Genomic DNA, 12,463 nt, shown 5'->3' with positions numbered 1-12,463 from the left:
CTTATTTATTCCTGAAGGATACAGCCTTACAAATAGTCAACAAGCCCAAATACTGCCATGAGCTTTAGAAAGCATGAAAATGGCTTCATATGCAGAATGCATATGTTGTATCTTTTTGAACCTTACAGAGATTGTACTTGAGCATCATCACCCACATAATTTTCCTATTTCAGGGTTGGATATTTTATGCCCCAACTCCTTTGTGAGAATGTGCTATATTTTTAAAGGTCAAATGCAAAATTGCTCACCTTGATAGCTGCCCTTACAAGCTCAGAATTGTACCTCCTATAATGGGTAGGGGAAAATATATATAGCCTTTCTATATAAGTGCTTTGAAAGACCTCTCTAATTTTTCTCTTAAAGTAACCTTCCCACCTACCTATCACAAATAATAATAGCTAAGAATGACAAAGAGTTTTAAAATGTAAAGAGAGTTTTGTCACACACTTTTCTCAATAAACTCCTCTTAGATGATAAAGCTGAGATTTAAATCCACGTCTTTTTATTCTAAGCCCCATGCTCCTTACATTGGAGTTTGTTTATATAAAAGTGTGTAAATTAAGGTCAACGTTTCTAAGTTAGTAAAGTGGATGATACGAAAGCACAAGAAATATAGGAGCCTAAATATAGGAGTATTCTACTCGAAACTGAAATATTCAGGGTATGAGACCTTAATCTGTAAAAACTTTTAAGCCTGTCATTTCACATAGAGCAGTGGAACAGAATAGAGAGGCCAGAAAGGCACCCTCAACTCTATGGTCAACTAATCTTTGACAAAGCTGAAAAGAATATCCAATGGGAAGAAAAGACAGTCTCTTCAATAAATGGTGCTGTGAAAATTGGACAGCCACATGCAGAAGAATGAAAATGGACCATTCTCTTACACCATACACACATAAAAATAAACTCAAAATGGATGGAAGAGCTAATGTGAGACAGAAATCCATCAAAATCCTAGAGAACACAGACAGTAACCTCTTTGACCTTGGCCACAACAACATCTTGCAAGACACGTCTCTAAAGGCAAGGGAAACAAAAGCAAAAATGAACTATTGGGACTTCATCAAGATAAAAAGGTAGAGAGGTAGGACCACATGAGGACACAGGGAGATAGAGGCCAAGGAGAGAGGCCTCAGAAAAAAACAATCCTGCCAAAACCTTGAACTTGGACTTCCAAATTCTAGATAAAATAAGTTTCTGTTGTTTAAGCCATAAATAAATAAATAAATAAATAAATAAATAAATAAATAAATGTCATTTGAAGCAACAAAGTTTTCCATATTATAGAATGGAGATTTCTTTTGAGACTTGCTGTTAATTTGTTCTAAGCCAGCTCTCTGGAAGTATGGATTATTAATCCAAGCAAGTGTTTTTGGAGAAAACACTGTAGGCGCCATTAATCTGGATGTATATGTTTTAGGGCCACTACTTGATACATGAGTCAGCATAAATGATGTATTTAGAAACTTAGAAACTTCTGTGGGGAGGGATTTTATTTTATTTTATTATTTTTTTTTGAGGAGAGGGTAGGTTGGGAAGGGAATCATTTGTCTTTCTTTGAAAATGAGAAATTAATAGGAAAAAAATCTTTTTTCTCATATAAATTTAGATGACACTATATTTGAGCTGATGCTAGATCTTGAGGCAAAAGCAATAGCATTTTTATTAGGTTTTAAGAATTATTTGCAAGAGATGGAGTACAAAGCAGAGAAGCATCATTTACTGATGCTGCCAAAGATACCACAAAGTAATAACCATAATTAACATTTTCATAGCAATTTAGAACTTACAAAGTTTCTTTTTTTTTAACCAAATACTGTTTCATTGGATAATGTAAATTAGGAATTATATCCACTTCTATGTATTCCAATCTACCAGTTGTGAGAGAGATTCAGTGAGAGGTGGAGCTAGTTCTGCTATCAAGAGCTTCTTTTTTATTATTTAATTTTATAGATTTTATTTATTTGTCAGAGAGAGCACGCACAAGCAGGGTCAGTGATAGGCCGAGCAGGCAGAGGCAGAGGGAGAAGCAGGCTCCTCACTGAGCAAGGAGCCCGATGCTGGACTCGATTCTAGGACCCTGGGATCATGACCCAAGCCGAAGGCAGCTGCCTAACTGAGCCACCCAGGCGTCCCCAGAGCTTCTGATTCTGGCTCCTTCTTGCCTGCCACTGAATACAGCTTTTGCCCCCATATATTCAAACAAACTGAAAGAGGTAAATGCTTTTTGGCCCTCAACTTTTGAAGGTCCCCCAATGTGTCCTGGCATTTTCACATCTTACCAATTTGTTCAGTGACCTTTTTGATAGGCTGTGTTGTTTCCTCAAGCAATGATCCATTGGTGGGGGTCAAACACATGTCAAAGGGCAGTGAGGAGGAGACACGGTGGTCCTATTTTTTCAGAAACTCCCCCTTCTTTCTCCAGCCTATTATGGAGGGGCCTGAAAATGCAGCTCTGGGAAAGACTGCTTCATCTGTCAGTTTCCAAATGTACCGGAGAAATGTGCAAAAATGAAAAAAAATTAAAGTCCTGGGTTTGAGTAAATTTAAGCAAAGTACACATATTTCATTTCTTCATTTGCACCTCTTTTAGAGAATGCTTTCATCAAATGTAATAAGTATCTATGAGAGTACATTATAAACTTTGAAGCATTTACAACGGTTGCTATCACCACCACCACCATTACCACCCTGCCCCAAATGCCTCACTAGATACTACAAAGATAGCTAACAATTGTCCTCTTGCTGGCCAACTCCAGTTGATCAGGAGTGGCTTCCTGGGGCTCTGTGCTGAGAAAGACTAAGTCTGCACCCAGGCATTGAGGGAAAATACAGTAACATCTAATATCTCTTACGTGAAGACATTATGAGTGGAGAACGATCGCATAGATGTCAGATACTGGTCATCTCAGGCATAGAGAGATGGTGAAATGTGATAGGTCTTTGGGCTGTTACTGACATTTTAGCTAGTATCACAAACGAAGAGACCAGCCTCACCATCTATCTTTATAGTATACGGTGGTGACCCAGAATATAACCACGAGTAAAAAATAAATAAAATTTTGGTGAACTATAGAACAAATAACCTGGAAAAACTTTTAAATGAGCTTTATCTAACAATCCAGAGTCTTCTTCCAACAACTTTTCCTTAAATCTTCAAAGTTAAGATTTTCACATAATTCAAGTCAGAATGAAATGAAGGGACCATTTTCACTTGGGTAGCTTCTCACCATCCTAAATCTTCTATTCCCAAAATTAAACTCTAATAAAGCTTGTTCAAAATACTTATTTTTTAAAATCCCCAGGCTAAAGGAATCAAAATAGCATTAGAAATGCTTATACTTCCCAACCCTCTTTTCTCAGGAGAGAGATAGGGCTGCCAACAGCATAATCAGCAAGAAGGAAGGCCCAATGAAATTATGGGTGCAATACAAGACCCACCCCCCCCCCCCAAATCTTCAAATTCAGCAGTCTTATTAAATAAACAACATATTTAATGGGGGAAAATAGGAGAGCAACAGAGGAACACCAACTTTACCCCAGAGTTATGGTCTGCCTCTGCAAGAAAGTAATTCAAGAGATTAATTCACTACTGAGGTGAAACACTTGATAATTTTTTTTCTCCCTCATTTGCTCCTTTACTGTCCTTTGCTATTCAAAAGACCTTTCATAAGGTTTATGTATAGTTGTCAGATTTTGAGCTGTACTCTTATAATAGGAAATTAAATTGCAAAACAACCTCCCCCTGCCACCACTGCAAATGCTTGAATTTGTTCTTACAAAATGATATCCTTTTAAATATGTTTTTCTCCAATGTGACTTGTTGCAAGGAATTTTTCTAGTGAGAAAAGCCACATATCAGTTTCTTTCCCTGCCTTTGGAAATGTCTTTGCTAATAGAGATGCTTGAAATGACCTTAGTGTCAAGTTGCACCTGCTGGCCCAAGAAAATTACCTTTGACCTGGATCTCAGGAAAAGGAAGATGCACTGAGCTTGAGTTAATTTCCAAGGTAACAATATACATTCCAGAGACTTAAGCAAAAATGTTTGTGGAAGATCTAAAGGAGCCTCTCAATTCAGCCTAAGTTCAAACATATGCTCATCTTATATTATCATGCTCTGGCTTTTCCTTTGAAAATATGAACCGAAATTCAATTCCTGTGCAAATTAATTGTAAACATTTATGATTACCAGAATTTCTCAACCAACCACATTTTGAAGTATGAAGTCAAGTAGAACTAAGAATCTTCACAAACATTGACATGATTGGGCTACTTATTTTTAATCCCAGATTGAGAATGTTTTTACCTTGCTGACCAGAGCTATTGATTGAATCAATCAAAATTTTTATACAAATGTATAAAAGTTGCAAATAAGATTCCTCAAGGAATTTACAATGGAGGTGGGGAGATGAGTCTATCACACATCAAACAACTAGGGAATAATATGAGTCAATATATTAAGTATACTCAGAAGACAACTTTATATGGAATGAAAAAAGTGGAAGACAAAGTATCAAAGTCTTCACGGAGGTGGGAGAAATGCTACATATAGAAAGATTATTAAGATTTGAATAAGTAGAAGGGCAAGGAAAAAGGGAGATGAGAGACCATTTGTTGAAGTAACTACCCAAAGCTATAATCTTTTTAAGTTGTATTTTATTGATTCTAAGAAAATACAGACCTTAAATTCCTAAGATCTTATTTTACATTTTAATGTCTCAGAAACTAGGATGCAGTTTCCTATCAATGACATGTCATAGTCTAACTGGCACTGATTTTCTATCATGATGGTACCATCATGGTCCTCAGTGGTTTGTCCTTTGGTTGATAATATCTTATATGCAAAGATACAGAGAATGTATAAACATCTTATAACCTAAATCATAGAAGCAGTGAAGATCGAACTGATCTTTTGAATAACACTGTAAGGCTACATGATCCTGGTTTGTGATTTCTTTTTCTTTGATTCCACTACATTCAAATCTGATTTCAGCACCTATAACAAGGAGGAATGTGCTAGTTATTAGCTTATTGCCTCTCAGTTCCAAATCAACCCTTCATTGGCTGCTTGTGATACTGAAACATTTCTCCCTTGCCAGTTGGCACAATACTGACTCTGTCAATAGAGGACATACGAGGGACCCTGGAGGAGAAGGTTTTTTTCCTCCTGGTTCCGGTATGTTAATTTTTCCTGCTCCTGTTGCACTGGGCTGGTAGTCAGGACGCCCAGTGAAGTTCACTCCAAGCAGCTACCTGCAGAAGAACATTTTACAGGTCCTCCAGCTGGCTCCCTGAAAGTGAATTCTATGGGGTACCCAGCTGGTTTCATAGTCTCTTCCTAGTGACAGAATCCTAGTGATGGCTTCCCAGTAAATTCAATACGATCCTCGTCCCCTGGGAAGCTTCCTGGTAAATATCATTGACACCCCAGCAGACAGTTTTCTTCTTTGGGATTAAAATGGACCCCATACACCAATAGGGAAAACCTGATAGCTATTCTCAATCAGCTTTCTCAGTTAAAGCCCACCAGTGAGAGCCAAGTTAAGTGTGTGTTTGGGTTGGGGTTGGGGTTGTAGGATAAGGAGCAGTATGAGTTGACTAGGAAAAGGAAGAAGTTAATGAAGGGATATATATGCATGATTGTCAAGGTGTTTCTAATGATCTTAAAACAACTAGAAAGCCCTTCTCTCTCAACCTCTGTGCTCAGAGATGAACCTCATTATCAGAGCAATCATTATCTTTCAATCCTGATCCTACACAGAAGCTATCCTGATGCATTCAGATACAGCATAAAAGATCCTTCAACCAATAGCAAGTTTTTTCAGCATGCCAAGAAACATTCAGATGTTTCCAAAAAAAAAAAAAAAAAACAGGTATTTAACATTGGAAACATAAAACAGTTGCCTGACAGTTGATTTAATGTTTCTTTTTTTTTTAATCCAGATGTTTTAGTATCTCATACACACTTTCTATTTTGGTGCAATATTTCTTTGTACAGCTTGGCATTTTGAAAGTTGTATTGTTTTAACATTGAAAAGTACAATAAATACGACAGTAAGAAATGATTTTTGTTTCCAACTGAAAAGTATAATGAGCAGATTCATGGCTTTAAAGAGAAAGATTAGCACAGGTAAATTACTAACTAAACTTTATTTTAAAAAATCATTTTCCTCCACACTTAGACTTTAACTTTCCCTTGTATTTGCAGATTAGAATGTAAGATAGCTAAACTTCAGCTGAAGGACGTTATAAGGCATTCTAAAGTTTTAGGTTACTTTCATAAAACAGGCCCGTCCTTATTTATCACTTTAAAAATAGTATAGGAATGCCTGGGTGGCTCAGTCGGTTAAGCGGCTGCCTTCGGCTCAGGTCGCGATCCCAGAGTCCTGGGATCGAGTCCCGCATCGGGCTCCCTGCTCCGCGGGAAGCCTGCTTCTCCCTCTCCCACTCCTCCTGCTTGTGTTCCCTCTCTCGCCATCTCTGTCTCTTACAAATAAATAAATAAAATTTTTTAAAAATTTAAAAAATAAAAATAGTATATAAAATAAGTTTAAATTTCCTTAAAATTCTAAACTTCTCCCTGAACGTGAACACTCTTTAATCTTAAAAATAAAATTCTAGCTCTTTTCGTGCCTAGCGCAGCTATGGCTCGTGGTCCCAAGAAGCATCTGAAGGGTGTAGCAGCTCCAAAGCATTGGATGCTGGATAAACTGACCAGTGTGTTTGTTCCTTGCCCATCTACTGGTCCCCGTAAGCTGAGAGAATGTCTCCCTCTCATGATTTTCCTAAGGAACAGACTTAAGTATGCCCTAACAGGAGATGAAGTAAAGAAGATCTGTATGCAGCATTTTATTAAGATTGATGGCAAGGTCCGAACTGATATAACCTACCCTGCTGGTTTTATGGATGTCATCAGCAATGACAAGACCGGGGAGAATTTCCATCTGATCTATGACACCAAGGGTTGCTTTGCTGTTCATCGGATTACACCTGAGGAGGCCAAGTATAAGTTGTGCAAAGTGAGAAAGATCTTTGTGGGGACAAAAGGAATCCCTCATCTGGTGATTCATGATCCTTGCACCATCCGCTATCCTGATCCCCTCATCAAGGTGAATGACACCATTCAGATTGATTTGGAAACTGGAAAGATTACTGATTTCATCAAGTTTGATACTGGTAATCTGTGTATGGTGACTGGGGGTGCTAACCTGGCAAGAATTGGTGTGATCACCAACAGAGAGACACCCTAGTTCGTTTGATGTGGTTCATGTGAAAGACGCCAACGGCAACAACTTTTCCACCCGACTCTCCAAAATTTTTGTTATTGGCAAAGGCAACAAACCATGGATTTCTCTTCCCCGTGGAAAGGGTATCCGCCTCACCATCGCTGAAGAGAGAGACAAGAGACTGGCGGCCAAACAGAGCAGCGGGTAAAATGGTCCCTAGGTGACGTGATTGGAAGACTTTCTACTTAATTAAAGGTCATGAAGCATGAAAAAATAAATAAATAAATAAATAAATAAATAAATAAATAAAAATAAAATTCTATTCAGCATGTTTCCCAGGGCCGTGGCCCATCGTGGCCATGGGCTCTCCAACCACATGCAGGAGCAGCCTGGAGAGACTTTGACAGCACAAGTCAGCCTATACCCACAACTGCCACTCACCTTGCCTAGAACAGCTCAGGACGTGGGCTGGAAGCTGAGTATCTGAGTCCAGGTGTTTCCATAAACTTCCATGTAGATGTGTGTATTAGAACAACTTTTCTGTTTAGAGCAAAAAAGTAAAATAAAATAAAATTCTATTTTACTCACATTATCCTCCTTCAAATGGATAGTTGACTTAGTCATGAATTGCCTTGCATCTGTCTGACACATTTTTTTTTTTTCATTTCCTGGATGAATTTTTTTGTAAATGGAACTTGTGTCAGGGTATCATCTCTGGCCCTTTCATATCCTTATTCTCTTTTCTTTCCCTTTATTTCTTGAAGCCAAAGATAGAACTCAAAAAAAGACATAGGAGTTTGAGCAAAAGGCCTGCTTATATTGAACAAGAAGGTATTGTTCAGATAGTCTAAAGATAAACTCAGGATGGTTATTTTATCCATTCTCGTGGGGGCCATTTTCAGCCCAGAGCCAAGGACAGAAGCAGAGGCTCGAACTCTGGTTTTATTGTGTTCAGTGTGTTTTGGATGCACTAAAGCAGCAAAATGTAGGCTAATCACCCCCAGCTGGAAGTGACTGGAGAAAGGAGTCAAAATCCAGAAATTCATCTTACACACACACACACACCACTTTGTACATATATTCATAAGGTTATTCACATATATAATTCCATTTAAACCTGTACTATAGGTGTTCAGCCTGATAATTTTCAGATGAGATCTACACATCAGCTCTCCTGGATCTCCAGCTTACCAGCTACAGATCTTGGGACCTCAGTCTCCACAGTCACAAAAGCCAATTCCTTAGAATTAATATATTATAGGTACTTGGTATATATATGTATTATTCCATATATATGTGTGTGTGTGTGTGTATTTAATTGGTTCTGTTCCTCTACAGAACCTTGGCTAATACACTCACGTAGCTACATTTTCTTTATATGTACAATAGGCTCTATAAATTTACTCACAGTGTTAGTATGAGGATTAAAATGAAGTAAGGTTGGGGAGTCTGGGTGGTGCAGTCAGTTGAGCATCCAACTCTCAGTTTTGGCTCAGGTCATGATCTGAGTTGTAAGATTGAGCCTCACATCAGGCCCCATGCTGAGCACAGAGTCTCCTTGAGTTTCTCTCTCTCCCTCTCTCTCTGCCCCTCCCCCCTGCTTACACATTCTCTCTCTCTCTCTCTCTCTCTGAAATAAATAAATAAATCTTTTAAAAAATGAAGTAAGGTAGGTTTGTGTGGCATTAAAAAAATGTTTATGGTGAAAACAGAGCTTTTGAAAAATTAAGCTTGTTGAAGTGATGTAAAGTTACTTTAATCTGTAGGTTTCTTATGCAGTAAACAACTCCTAAGAGTATGTGGGGTTTAGGGGAGAGAAGAGCAAGCCAGATGTGTGACAAGCATTTCCATGAACCATGACTGTGCCCTGAACCATGCTTCGGGTTAATAAGGTCTTCAAGATAATTACGGAAGGATAGGAGGAAATAGCTTGTGATTGTGTAGTTGCGCTACGAAATGAATCGCAGGTGAGTCCTGAAGCTGCTGGCAGGTGTACCACACCTAACAGTGACCTCGGTTCAACAGAGTAGCTGCAGTGCCCCACCTACTGCCATGGATGGACTGTTTCCAAAACAACATCCAAAAGAGAAATTAAAAGGACTCTAAGAGTGAAAGCATTCAGGATAGAGAGAGCAAAAAGAATTTAAGTATTTGAACTGAAAACCTCTGAAGCAAGAAAGTTTAATAAGGGTTTTGAGTTTCTGCCTGTGGGAACAATGAATGGGGACCAATATAACTCTTTCCGAAAGCGCAGATTGCCATCATTAAAAAAAGAAGGCATGAGGATATGAATGAGTCAGAATTTGGAGAGGGATTTTCTTAAATGTGACGAGATTATAGACTTAAATTTTAGATTAATGAAATGTTAAGCCGGTGAATAATTTAGCAACACAAGACTTCTTGAATGAATAGAAAAAGATGATAAATAAAATTGATATTCTAGTATAATATAACCGTTTTGGAGCATTAATAAAAATTATACTGTGGGGGGGAGGGGGATATGGGAGTTGCTGTTGAAAGGATATAAAGTTTCCTTTGTGCAAGATGAATAAATTCTAGAGATCTGCTGTGCAACATCATGCCTATACTTAACAATACTGTATTGTGCACTTAAAAGTTTGTCAAGAGGGTAAATCTCATGTTAAGTGTTCTTACAATTAAAAAAAATTGCACTCATTATGGCAGTGTGGGGAAATAAAACAGGTAATTTTTAAACATCAATTAACTAATTAAATGTAGCAAAATTTTTTCCCAGTCTCAAATCATACTCATGAAAAGCAATAGAACATAGAAGATATTACTTGCAGAAGTTAACAAATGGTGTTTTTTGAATATTACTGAGTGCCCAATACCATCATGATCAGACTACTAAAATAACATTAATGATAAAGCACTACCTTACATTTGTGTGATGCCTCACCATTATCAAATCCCTTTCCTTTTGGCTTTACCCAGGTACCTCAAACCATTAATTGCCTACAGACTCCTTGTTCTCCTAAACTCTGACCTATGCTCCTTACTGATGACACTTTGTGACGATAGCTACCAATGAGTTTCATCAGCATTGGCTGATGCCAACGTATCCCACAAGCTCTGCTGGTAATTTCAAGATGTTTCTCAAATCAAGCTGTGCAATGACATGGAAAAAATGCTAATTATATTCTAAAAGGTTCTGCAAGTTCTCAAAGCAAATTTAATCTTAATTTTCAAAACAAATCCATATGCTACGTTCTGGCCTGCCATTGTACTATAAAGGATGAATAGGGGTGGCGATAACGTGAACAAATGAAAGGGCATCAGGATCACTGAGCAACAGTGCATCACAGGTCTGTGGAAGAGCGCTTCAATCAAGGAGATTTTTTTAAACAGAACTAAAAAAAGATAGGTTTAAAATAGTTTGTTGAGGGTTGATGGAGGGGAGGTGAGCAGGAGATGGGCTAAATGGGTGATGCGGATTAAGGAGGGCGCTTCTTCGTGAGGAGCACCAGGTGTTGTATGGAAGTGATGAATCACTAAATTCTACGCCAGAAACCACTATTACACCATATGTTAACTAACTAGGATTTAAATAAAAACTTGAAACCTAGGGGCGCCTGGGTGGCTCAGTCGTTAATCGTCTGCCTTCGGCTCAGGTCATGATCCCAGGGTCCTGGGATCGAGCCCCGCATCGGGCTCTCTGCTTGGCGGGAAGCCTGCTTCACCCTCTTCCATTCCCCCCTGCTTGTGTTCCCTCTCTCGCTGTCTCTCTCTCTGTCAAAATAAATAAATAAAATCTTAAAAAAAAAAAAAAACAAACTTGAAACCTAAATAAATAAATAATAGTTTAAGGCTTATCATCTGTCCATCACTGAACTGGGTGCCATGGAGCTCCCAGAAAAGCCTCTGCCTTCAAGAAATACAATTCCAATTGGAAATATGATAATAACAAAATTAAAGTAGAAAACCAGGAAAGGTAGTACATGGTTATATGATAAACTATGTGGTATTCAAAATTCATACTGTGGATGCTTAGAACGGGGGGAGATCTGTGGGTACGGTAGTACCTTAAGATGTGGGAGACCATCATTTGTAGGGCGGAGGTGGGGAGGGACTCCCTGGTAAAAAGATCAGAGAGTAAATCACATAATGCATGCAGAGAGGTGCACAGAAGGTAAGGTCTCCTGGAGGAGAGACTATCTGAATAAAACAGAAATGTCTTCAGAAAGCGAAGATGGTAGCAGATTATGGAGGGTTGCAAAAACCTCACAATTGGTTTAGGCCTGGCCCAACAAGTGGGAAATAGCTGTAGGTTATTAAGTGAGGAAATACCATGATAAAAGCATTGATAAAAGATACTAAGCCTCACAGAAGATTTTTCAAAGCTCTGAATTGTACTCTTGGTCTAGTCAGAGTGTCATGGTACAAACTGGATGAAATCACCATATTCTCAAGGCCTGAGAGTAGCTTTCGGGTCAACCACATGTAAGCTTTGTGCATAAAGATAATATTGCTGGAACATCATTGATATAACACATGCTTTGGGTTATTTTTAAGTAAAGAGATGTCTTTGTAGTGCACCCAGGGAAAAGCAAGTCTCCTTATGGTAACACTCTTACCCAGGGATGCCCACTTCTTCACTGGTATCTTGCAAATCAGTGACTCTTGGCCCACTTCAAATCCATTATCTATTGAAATACTGGCAATGGTTCTTTAACTTGGGAATTTATGGAGACAACATGTCTCCAACAGGTGGGGAATGACTAAACCCACATAAGGAGAACTAGAAATTATGATGCAGTTATTAAGCACCTTTATATAAACCAAACTGAAAATAATATATAGTAATGTGCAATTCTTCACCAAAAGGGGTGAAATGGATGCCCAAGGGCACAAAACTGTCTTTTTTTTTTTTTAATGTTATGTTAGTCACCATACAGTACATCATTAGTTTTTGATGTAGTGTTACAAAACTGTCTTTAGATAGTCTTTATTAATTTTATTGTTAAGAAAACAGAATTTGCCTTCAACATCCACCGCAAAGTCTCTTGGTGGGGAAGGGCTTCCGTTGGACTTTTCATGCTGCTGCAAATTCAGTTTTCTGATTGTCAAACTCTGTCTGCTAATCAGCCTGCCTCTTTATTCTGCCTGAACTGCAGCAATTAGGGTTTTCGTGAGCCTTTGTACTGATACCATCTTGGCTTCCTGAAGATGTTTCCATTATATTCCAGTGTTCTCTTCTGCAGGCAGACATCACCT

At 38.4% G+C, this 12,463-nt stretch overlaps 1 non-coding gene and 1 pseudogene across 1 annotated transcript; both read left to right on the top strand.

Moving 5' to 3' along the window:
- The first annotated feature begins 6,629 nt into the window (after window positions 1-6,629).
- LOC118534934 (small ribosomal subunit protein eS4, X isoform-like) lies at window positions 6,630-7,512 on the top strand (annotated as a pseudogene).
- A 40-nt stretch (window positions 7,513-7,552) lies between these two features.
- On the top strand, window positions 7,553-7,682 carry LOC118534939 (small nucleolar RNA SNORA44). The gene has a single exon (XR_004916973.1). It is a non-coding gene; the product is annotated as a small nucleolar RNA SNORA44 (small nucleolar RNA).
- Window positions 7,683-12,463: the final 4,781 nt, after the last annotated feature.

The sequence above is a fragment of the Halichoerus grypus genome, chromosome 13, assembly GCF_964656455.1.
Source record: "Halichoerus grypus chromosome 13, mHalGry1.hap1.1, whole genome shotgun sequence".
Lineage (NCBI taxonomy): Eukaryota > Metazoa > Chordata > Mammalia > Carnivora > Phocidae > Halichoerus > Halichoerus grypus.
The sequence above is the reverse complement of the archived record's forward strand: the minus strand, read 5'-3'. Positions and strand labels throughout refer to the sequence as shown.